Source organism: Physeter macrocephalus, chromosome 8 (assembly GCF_002837175.3).
Source record: "Physeter macrocephalus isolate SW-GA chromosome 8, ASM283717v5, whole genome shotgun sequence".
In the NCBI taxonomy this organism is placed as follows: Eukaryota; Metazoa; Chordata; class Mammalia; order Artiodactyla; family Physeteridae; genus Physeter; species Physeter macrocephalus.
The window spans coordinates 2,568,588-2,579,142 of record NC_041221.1 but is presented as its reverse complement, the minus strand read 5'-3'; the positions used below and the strand labels follow the sequence as shown (position 1 = coordinate 2,579,142).

General features: G+C 44.6%; 1 protein-coding gene across 1 annotated transcript in view; it reads left to right on the top strand.

Moving 5' to 3' along the window:
- The first annotated feature begins 1,807 nt into the window (after positions 1 to 1,807).
- The window catches only part of TIAM1 (TIAM Rac1 associated GEF 1), a 212,283-nt gene continuing 203,535 nt past the window's right edge, over positions 1,808 to 10,555 (top strand). Inside the window, exon 1 of the mRNA XM_055086392.1 lies at positions 1,808 to 1,923. The gene's annotated coding sequence lies outside the window, so the exon portion shown is untranslated. The remainder of the gene's footprint in view (positions 1,924 to 10,555) is intronic.

Sequence of the window (10,555 nt, the reverse complement as noted above, 5' to 3'; positions counted from 1 at the left end):
TTATCTTGAAGGTTCCCTTTTCTGAGTATTGCTCCCAGCCTATAATAACTCTGGCAGGGCATAGCACAGGGAGATCACCTCTGTGCTTTGTGACCATGAGAGGGGTGGGATAGGGTGGGTGTGACCACCTAGCGGGGTGGGGTAGGGAAGGTAGGAGGGAGGGAGACGCAAGAGGGAAGAGATATGGGAACATATGTATATGTATAACTGATTCACTTTGTTGTAAAGGAGAAACTAACACACTATTGTAAAACAGTTATACTCCAATAAAGATGTTAAAAAAAAAAATAACTCTGGCAGGCGCTTGAGCAATTAGGACTTCTTTAATGATGAATGCTGTGTTTCTATTTCTGTGGGCTGTTTGTTTGAAAAAAGCCCCTTGCAATGAGGGTCAGTATCCTTGGCTTTTGACAAAAGCCCCTTGCAATGAGGGTCAGTATCCTTGGCTTTTGACACAGCTATTAACCTTGTAAAACGATAATGCTGTATTAATCTATCAATTTTGTCCATGAATGCTTCGGCTCTTTCAGATATGGCCTCTTGCTTGTCATTCCAGATATCCTATTTTCTTATACTGTGATTTCTTTCATTCTCTTTAACCAGCCACCTGAGGCTTCATTTTATGTGTAGTCTTTTAAAGTTTTACTTAATTTAACTTCTGTTTGGGAAATAAGAGCAAGCCCAGCTGAAACATACTCAGTGGATTGCTTTCGGGTGAACTTTGTTAGCATGTGTCCTTTAGAATTTTTAGAAACTGATATAAAAATTGCTCATGGGAAATCAAATTTATAGCAGTTATAGTTCAAAGAGGAGGAAAACAGGGATGCATTTCAGGGACGTGTTTACAGATGGCTTCAACAAGATTGGTAATTTTAATTTTTTATGTTGCATGGTTCATTATATTATTTTCAAATATATTTTTGTATATCTGAAATATTTTGTAATAAGCTTTAAAGGAAAGATAGCCACCAGCTGAAAGGTGTTTTTTAAAAAAAAATTTATTTATTTTATTATTTTATTTATTTATTGTTTCTGGCTGCATTGGGTTATCATTGCTGCATGCGGGCTTTCTCTAGTTGCGGTGAGCGGGGGCTACTCTGCGGTGTGCAGGCTTCTCATTGTGGTCGCTTCTCTTGTTGTGGAGCATGGGCTCTAGGCATGTGAGCTTCAGAAGTTGTGGCACGTGGGCTCTAGAGCGCAGGCTCAGTAGTTGTGGCTCACCAGCTTAGTTGCTCCCCGGCGTGTGGGATCTTCCCGGACCAGGGCTCGAACCCGTGTCCCCTTCACTGGCAAGTGGATTCTCAACCACTGCGCCACCAGGGAAGCCCTGAAAGGTGTTTTTTGTTTGTTTGTTTTCTTTTTTTTTCCCTGTCCTCCACTATTTTAAACTAGATGTTCAGGAATTAGGTCTCCACTTGCTGAAGCGCCCACTGGATTCCTGCCGGGGAAGAGGGGGGTGCTGAGCAGTTATTGAAGATTTATAGCCTCTTAAATCCCGTAAGGGGCACTGCTTTCTTGCCATGTGCTATTGAAAAATAATTTGACAAGAACTTAGGCTTTCTGCAGGGCGACCAGGTTCATCTGTAAAATGGTAAAAACCTGTTAGGAATTAATTTCCCCTAAGGATGGGAGGAGCTGAGCGCAGGGGAGTTTGCGGCGTTGCCAGCTCCAAAGGGGAGAATTAAACTGGAGGAGGCGGAGAGGAGGGAGGTGACGGTGGACGGGGAGGAGACCGGGGAGGAGACACCAACCCTCTCCAACACACCCAAATGACCAGATTCATCATAGCACAAAACTTCACAAGTTACGCCCACTCCTACTGCCAGAAACCGGGGGAAGGCTGCTGCTTCCTCATTTCTGTTACTGGAAGTTTGAGAGATGGGAAGCAAGACGGGAGAAGCATGTGCGCCTTGCTGAGCAGTGGTGAGCTTGAATTTAAAAACCCTTTCTTTTCACCGGCAAATTTCTTTGTATTGCGTGGTGTGGGCCAGCCTCGGAGGGTGGCTCTGGGCTATAGGAGAGGCGGGATGAGAGCCCCGGGCTCTGCAGCTGCCGCGCGGGGACCTGTGCGCCCCGAGCCCCACGCCCGGGGCTGGCGAGCCGCGACTCCACGCTGCCCTGGGGCTGCCCAGCGACGCCACCCATGTAAGTTTTAGCTTCAGGGAAATAGGGGTTCGGGCTTCGAAAGCGCTTCACTTGCCTTCTGTAACCAGGGACCGCGCACAGAGTCCGGGATCGGGAAGGAGACTGTGGGATCATGTTACCCACCAAAGATGCGCCCTGTCCTCGCAGGTCCTGCTGCGCGTTCAGTAATTACAGCTCAGTGTCTTTGAAAATGAACGCCGTGAAAGTCTTGGGATTTAAGTGACAAAAACTTCCAAAGGAATATCTGAAGCTGTGACACCCAGCAGGCTCCTGGACGGGAGTTCTGGAGAGAGGCATCCATCGGAAGTCTCGGTTTCTCGTTAATTTTGTGTCTGCTTTAAGTGAGTTCAGCTCAAGGCTTCCTGGCTATTGAGGTGTTACCTGTTTATCTGGATCTTTTTTTTTTTTTTTTTTTTGGAAAATGTTATTTTCTGTGGCAGCTGATTTATCTTTAGATTGATTGCCTAAGTCAATTTCGGTTGGGAAGGGGAGAGGAAGTTTGGGTGGAGTGTGGTACTGGGGTTGAGATGATTGCAAGAGACACTTCATGTGTCTCAGCAAACGATGAAGTTGGCCAAGTGCGAACATTCTTTAGGTTTTATTTCGAGGCCCTCAGGAGCTTTCATTGACATGTGTGGTGTTTACTCACTGCAGAGGGAGTTCGATGGAGGCTTTAGGGTTAACTATTATCTGTGTCATCTATTTCATATCTGATCAGCAGGTTAGTACAGAGCAGTGTGAGCTGTGTGTATGTGTGTTTTGTAAGCTAATGCTTTGTACGAATTTTTAGAGAATTGTCTTACTTTTAGGGCCAGAAAAGAAGGTTAATAAATGTGTAGATCTCACTATATTTGTAGAAAACCAAATTTTATTTTACAAATGTTTCTCCCAGTTCTGGGGTGGGTGCGATTAGGAGGATGTTAGTAGCTGATTCTGTCATTCTTCTAAGAACGGAAGAACCTGGCTTTCCCAGACCACCTTCCACTTGAACTTCAGGGCTCAGGGGACAGGTTGCTGTGGCCACAGTTTTACATAGTTTGCTTTCACCCTCCAGTTTCCCTGAAGTTTATGATACAGAAGTAAAATGAAGTTACTTTTCAACCAATCTAGACATGTCCCAGGGAGGAACAACAGGTTGCATGGTCCAGGCTGTCACAGCTGCTGGAGCCCTGCTTTCTAGCTTGCTATGGGCTCAAAAAGAACATGCAGGTAGATATGAACTTGCTCCTGATTCCTCCTACCTCCCAAGGAACCTTTAGCAACTCACCCAACGGGAAAGATAACGAGACTGGATCTGGTGATAGTTCTGGTGAAACTGACTAATAGACCCTTGTTGGTGGAGTTTTATGGAACTGGTAATCCTCTGCTGGAGAAAGGGGAATATATTATTCATAAAGGTTTCTAGACACTGTCCCGTGGGACTGCTGGGGGACATCATCACGCAGACATTTGAAATTCGGTTAATTTTACTATATGACCTTGCAGGTGTTATAACTTCTGTATCATTTTTTTTCTTATGGTTCCTTTACCTCTCCCATAAATAACCTGGTTTGGCTCTGGCTATTTGAATTTTTTATTTTTATTTTTTTATTGCCGGTTCAATTTGTTCAATAAAAATAGGACCATTAACATGATCTTGGTTTAGTAGCTAGTTTTGTTTTTGTTTTTTTTAAATGGGAATTTTCCCATTTCATTAAAAAATTTATTGGTATAAAGTTACACATAATATTCTTTCATAATGTTTTTAAAGACTATAGATATAGCATCTGTAGAAATGTTTCCTTTTTCATTTCTGGCATTGGTTATTTGTGCCTTTTCTCTTTTCTTCTTGATCAGCCTTGCTAAAGTATTATCAGTTTCATTGGTCTTTTGAAAGACCTAACTTTGGTTTTGTTTGTATTTTAAATGAAGCATAAACAAACACTACTTCTTTTAAATTTACATGCATTTAAAAAATTCTGCCCTGTGGAACTCTGTCAAAAAAGATTTTAAGATCCTTTAAAACTAAGTAACTGAGTCTACTAGTTGTATGAAGACATTATGTATTTATCTCTATGTGTCTTTGACATAATGTTTTTTAGTTTTATGAAAAACATACTTTGTATTCTTGAGTATTACACACATTGGATCAAATTGTTGTAAGGTGGGTTTTGTATATTCACTGGGACACACCCTGCGAAATTGTTTTAGAAACATCTAACTAGAACTTACACAAGACTTACTGGTAATTTAATGTGAATTGGAAGTGCTTTCAACCCGCTTAACAATACAGGTTAACTGAGGCACAAGTTTGCTGTAATGACTGAGGAAGAATGTTTCATTTTGGGTCAAATTTAATGCATGAGCCTTGGCATTTTGGTTTTCTCAGAAAATCTTTCTGAGTATGTGGCAGTATAAGAACAAGAACTTCGGAGTCAGAAGGAGCTGGGTTTGAATTCCTGCTCTGTCACTTTTAGCTGAGTGGCCCCGGGAAAATTACCTAACCTCTCTGAGCCTGCATTTCCCCTGCTGTGAGATGGAAATAATGAAAACTGCTTTAGGGGGGCTGCTGTGAGATTTCTATATGAGTTTTCACATAAGGTACCTGTCTCGTGGTTTGGCACAAAGTAGACACTTATTAAATTGTAGTACACTGAGTATTTTCCTCTCCTACCCTTTTCCAATACTGTAGTTCTCTCAGTGCCTTCCTTCAAGGTTATTGCAACAGAATAAAACAACACCAGTTCTATCATTTGTTTTTTCTTCATTATGGGGAGATGGATTACCAGGGGCACTTTCCATATTTTCAGTATTTTCATCTTATCCTAGTTGATTGGTGGTAAACTGGCTGTATATTTTTTCCCCTCCACTTTTAATCTTATCTTCCTGGGATCATTGTTATTTTTTCCTTCAGTTCATCTCACCTCCTTGAGGCTCTCACTTCTCTGTTCTTATTTCCTCCCTCCCTTCCTTTCTTCCTTCCTTCTTTCCTTCCTCCCTTTTTTTTTTTTTTTTTTTTTGCCGTCTTTAGTGTACAAATGAAATGGGTACACAGCTCAAAACTTGTCAGAAACTGGTTTGTAAGTTAGTGGGGTTGCTTCTTTAAAGGCAAAGTTTGTTTAGTTACTCCAGAATTTAACTGGGAGGTAGACGGGGCTGGTGATAAGCATATCGATTTTGTATTGCCGCTGCATTTTCCTAGAATATTTTTCCTGAGCTTGCAGTTCCTCTGTGCTTTGGGGGGAAGTGTGGATTGTTGGATGCTACGGCTGATCTCATAACCAAGAAGGGAAAGGAAGAACACAGGGCGGAGGAGGTTGGCTGGTTAATATTCCTGCGCAAAGGATTATAGCATTATTGAAGACAACCAAACTTTAGCTGTTTGCTCCGTGAGGTTTCTCCACTAAAAAGATCCTGGGGAATATATGGCATAATTAGTTAAATGTTTATTTAGGCATCCAGTGTTGCAAAGTGCTGAACAGGGCACAGGAAAGGATTGTGAGCTGGGAAAAGGCTTTATGGTGCGGTGTCATCATCGTTTGCTGTTCTGCCCAAGGAGTGAGTCTTGGTTTACATTTTGTGGAGTGAATCGGCCTCTGCCATGGAGTTATTTTCCAAGACAGCAGATTGATTAACTAACTACCCTTGGTCTGTCCTGTCCGCTGTGACCCTGAGTACTGACTAACAGCACCGGAGCCGCTGTTTGTTTTAGCTGGTGTTTTTATGAGGATGGAGAACAAGAGGGCCCATAGTCTTCTTTAGTGTTTTACAGCACCGCTTCCCCAGTTTATTTTGATTCTCTTGCTTGAACACAAAGTATGAGCATGGTGTTCATTGGTAAAACTTTTTGGGGAGAGGTCATCACTTTTGGAAAGCTGCATTTTTTAATGGTTCGGGATGGATTTGTGAGATCTTGGACTAGATCATAGAGCCTCACGTGATACCTTGGAATCATACACTTTAGTGTTTGAGAATTCTGACTTTCATAAATTATGAGATTTGGGTGGGCAAAAATAAGCATGGCCACAGTGCTTTCTACAAAGCCTTAGTGGAGTAAGGGCCTGGTAAATGCTTCTTTGACTATTAAAATACGAATACTAAATACTGATTTATTTAGTGTCTACAACATATGAGGTACTTTTCCTGTATTATCTCATTAAGGTTTCTGAGGAGGAGCTTGCATCCTCTAGAGGAATATAAAAAATGAGCACAAAACCCATTCTTTACCTGTGTCTGCTCTTGTAGGTAGAGCCACAGTGGACTGAGGCCCACCTTTCTAGACCCGAAGGCCAGGAGGAGGAGGAGGGTTGGTACCGTAGGGTGTGATGCTCTGAATCCTAGCCTCTCACCTAGAATGTGAGCTGTCCCTGTGGATGGCACATCTGGAGATCTTGAGAAGCCTCTCCTTTTTGGGATGGGGTAAGTGGGGTGTTTGCTGAAGGCTGGGACGTGAAGAGTCAAGCTTTTAAAGACCTTCTTGTCTTACGATCCTGCCGGAATCCTCCTGTTCCAGGACAATAGGAGGTTCATTATTTGTGACTGTTGTTTTGGTGGGAAGAGAGGGGTTCTGATTCTACCCAGTCAGAATCTGAGGCTTTGAAATGGGTTTCCTGGGAACCTTCTGATGCGGGCTCCCTTTCTTCTTGGGTCATTCGCATGGACAGGCCAGTCTTTCGGGCTTGATGAGGAGGGGGTAGGGGTGCACCCCAAGTCAGGGCCACCGTGAGCTGGGTGAGTCTGCCCCTTGTGACCCTTCACCCCTGTGCACTGATTCCTTACGCCTTGAGTCGTGAGGAAGAAGACTCCCGTTGATTCTCAGATTCTATTATTTTAGAGACTTTCCAGGGTAACCTTTGGACAGCAGCAGGGGAAGCTTGGTATCGGAACGGGTTTTTTCTGGGCTGTTGGACATGAGATCATGTTACTTTTAACAGATAGGGTGAGCCTCCATCTAAACTTCATCTAGACTGGGAAGTGGGCCTGGTTACAGTGGAATATTTCACGTGGGCGTCACTGCTGTGCTCCGATGGGATGTCATCATTGCATGAGAGAGGCAAGGGGCTTCCCGCTGGAAGGATCTAATGGTAAAGGAGCACGATGTGCGGGCACTCGGAGAAAAGAAATCTGCTCCAGAGACCCCTTTCCTACTTCCTGTGTGTGGCATGAGGCTCTTCCAGGGAAGTCCAGCAAAAAGGGACTTGTGCTCTTCAGTTCCTTCTGCCATGTGGGGACCGTGACGTGTGCCCTGAGCAAACCCCCTCTACTTCACTGGGAGAGAATGATTTAGACCAAAAGGGGCTTTATAACTACACAGAGTTGTACTTATTCTTTTCAAGTTTGCCTTCCTCCCATGAACAAAGCCACTCAAGCCTTGTTAGTAGGTACATAATGCTGTATTACTGAACATGTATCAGATTTTGGTCCTTTGCTAGTTGATCCAGGATTTGAACAGAAGATGTGACTACCGATTTGATGGAGAGGGTGAATTACAGATGCTTCCTGAGGCATGAGCCCTGCAATTAAAAAAAAAAATTGTTTTTTTAAACTGTATTAAGAACCCAACATGTGATCTACCGTCTGATCAGATTTTTAAATGTACAGTACAGTATTAGCAGTAGGTACAGTATCTTACAGCGAGTCTCTAGAACCTACCCATCTGGCGTAACTGAAATTTAATACCTGTTGATTAGCACCTCCCCATTCCCCCTCCCTCCAGCCCCTGGCAACCACCATTCTGTCCTTTGCTTTCATGAGTTAGACTATTTTAGATACCTCATATGAGTGGAATCTCTCTCTTTTTTTTTTTTTTGCGGTACGCGGGCCTCTCACTGTTGTGGCCTCTCCCGTTGCGGAGCACAGGCTCCGGACGCGCAGGCCCAGCGGCCGTGGCTCACGGGCCCAGCCGCTCCGCGGTACGTGGGATCCTCCCGGACCGGGGCACGAACCCGTGGCCCCTGCATCGGCAGGCGGACTCTCAACCACTGCGCCACCAGGGAAGCCCTATCCTTCTTTTTGAAGGCTGAATAATATTCTGGAGTGTGTACATGCACATATGTATACTGCCTTTTTTGCCACCTTTTTTTCCCCTCATTCCTCCATCGATGGACATTTAGGTGGTTTCCCCATTTTGACTACTGTGAATAATGCTGCAACGAACAGTGCTAATATCTTTTGGAGATCCTGCTTTTATTTCTTTTGGGTAAATACCCAGATGTGGGATTGCTGGATCATATGGTAGTTCTGTTTCTAACTTTCTTCTGTGATGGCTGCACGCTTTTGCATTCTAATCCCTGTAGTTTGTAGTTTCCCACCAGCATCGCAGGGCTGCTTTTCGGGTCTTGGTGACCTGTTCTTCCTGTCTTACCTGTTCTCCTGGCCGCCTGAATCCAGACTGGCAGCTTTAGTCATGCCTTTCTCTGTCTGCACATGGCAGCCTGGAGACCTCGCACTCTTATTTTACATCCCATTGTATTGTCATAATTGGGTTATTGGCTTTTTTTTAAGGGGTAAAAATAATATAAAGGATAATAATACAATAATGATAAAAACAACGATTAACCCCTTGAGCGCATGCCGTCCGTGCTCTGTCCCCATCCTTGCAGATCCATGTTATCTTTCGTGCATATAAGCTTCCCCCGCGTGCTTTCAGCCCACCAGCCAGCAACCCCTTCTCTTTGTTGGCCAGCTGGCCTCAGGGTTTGATTTCCCTTTGACTGGAATCCTGGTACCCCTGGGGCAGTCCTTAGCTCGGGCTGACCATCAGGAGGGCACAGGTATTTCAGGACATCTCTGAGGTTTCCCCTGTCTCCAAAGAGCCCCTGTGGCTTCCTTCTCCTACGCCCCAAACTGGTTTTCTCTGGAAATGCTTCTAATAAGTAACTTAAACACGAATTCTCATCTGTGGCTTAAGTAACTTTTCCCAAGTAACAGCGTTCAAGCCGGGGGGAGCTAGGATTTGAGCCCCGGTCGCCTGACTCCGGGGGCTGTGCTCTTAACCAGAACGCTTCCGTGTGTCTCTCCAAGGCAGGACTACTCATCCTTTTCTGTATATTTGCCTCATCGTGGATTATAATGACTGCCATGGGGTGTTTTGTAAATGCTTGCTTGATGAGTGGCTGAACGACCCAGCTGACCTTTGCACTGTCCCCAAACAGCCTTACTGAGTCCTGTCTCTGGGCAGGTGTCCACTGGCTCTCCTCGTGGAGTGACCTTCCCCCGGCTGTCTTTCAGAGTCAGAGCACGCCCACCTCCTCCCTGCTGCCTTTCCAGCCTGTTGCAGCCCAGAGTCATTTTTTTCCTCTCGAACCAGTATTATTTGTCAGATGTTGCCTTGTCTATCTTCTCTCCTCCCAACTTGACTGTAAAGCCTTGAGCGCTGTCATGGTGCCCAGAACCACACAGTAAGCGTTTGGTGATTTGATTCTTTGGGGATTAATCAAAACCTGGTCCAAGCTGTCCAGAGAAATGCCACGGTTGTTTCCGGGTTCTATGAATGAAGGGAAATCGTGAGGTCAAGGGACAAAATTGAAAAAAATGAAATAAGCGAGGCGGCAAATCTAAAAATTGTTAAGACCATTTTTGGGTAAGCCTGTGTGTGCGTCTTCACACTGCAGCTGTTCAAGCTGAATCACAGGGTGGATGGATCATCTCTTGGCTTCGAGCACGGTGGCTAGCCGTCTTCCCCCTGAGGGAGTTTAAGCAGATGTATGTGATGAATAATGTAGATTCTCTTCCACTTCTTGGGATGTGGTTTGACAAACTTTATGAAAATGGTAGGTGAAGCATGTCAAGTGTCTTTTTTTCCCCCCCATTTGAAAAATAACCATGATGTCCCTCAGTAGAGTTTGTGTGTTGAACTTGAGCTGGTGGTCAGCCTCACCGTCCACAGGGACCTCTCCTCTTTGACCAACTGGGCGTGCCCCCATCGTGAGGTCCCGGAAAGAGGGCTGGGCTAGAACTGAAGATGCAGAGGAGAAGAGACCACGTACATTGAGCACCTACTGCGTGCCTGGGATTCTGCTCGGTGCTGTCAGCAGAGTCTGTGATGGAACCTCACCACCACCTTGGACGTGCTGTCCTTCCCAAGTCCAGCTTAGGGAACCCACGTGACTTCACCAAACTCACCCCGATGTGGGGCCCCTGGATTTGAACTGTGGTTTATCTGACTTTTGTATCCATGACCACTGTCATGCATCTTGACCTGCCATTCTAGATATAGACAGGGGTGTTTAGGTGAGGATTCTAGAATTCTGAGACTCCTGGGTTTGTTTCTGATCCCTACCTTTTCTACCTTAGCCAATTCCCCTTAGTGCTTCACCGTCCATGAATTTGGTAAAGTCAGTATTGTGTGAAGAACCATGTTTAGGTAGGACTTTTTGGGGGTGAGTTGTGTAATATTTGAAAAATATTACAAAATGACTGCAAAATTAGA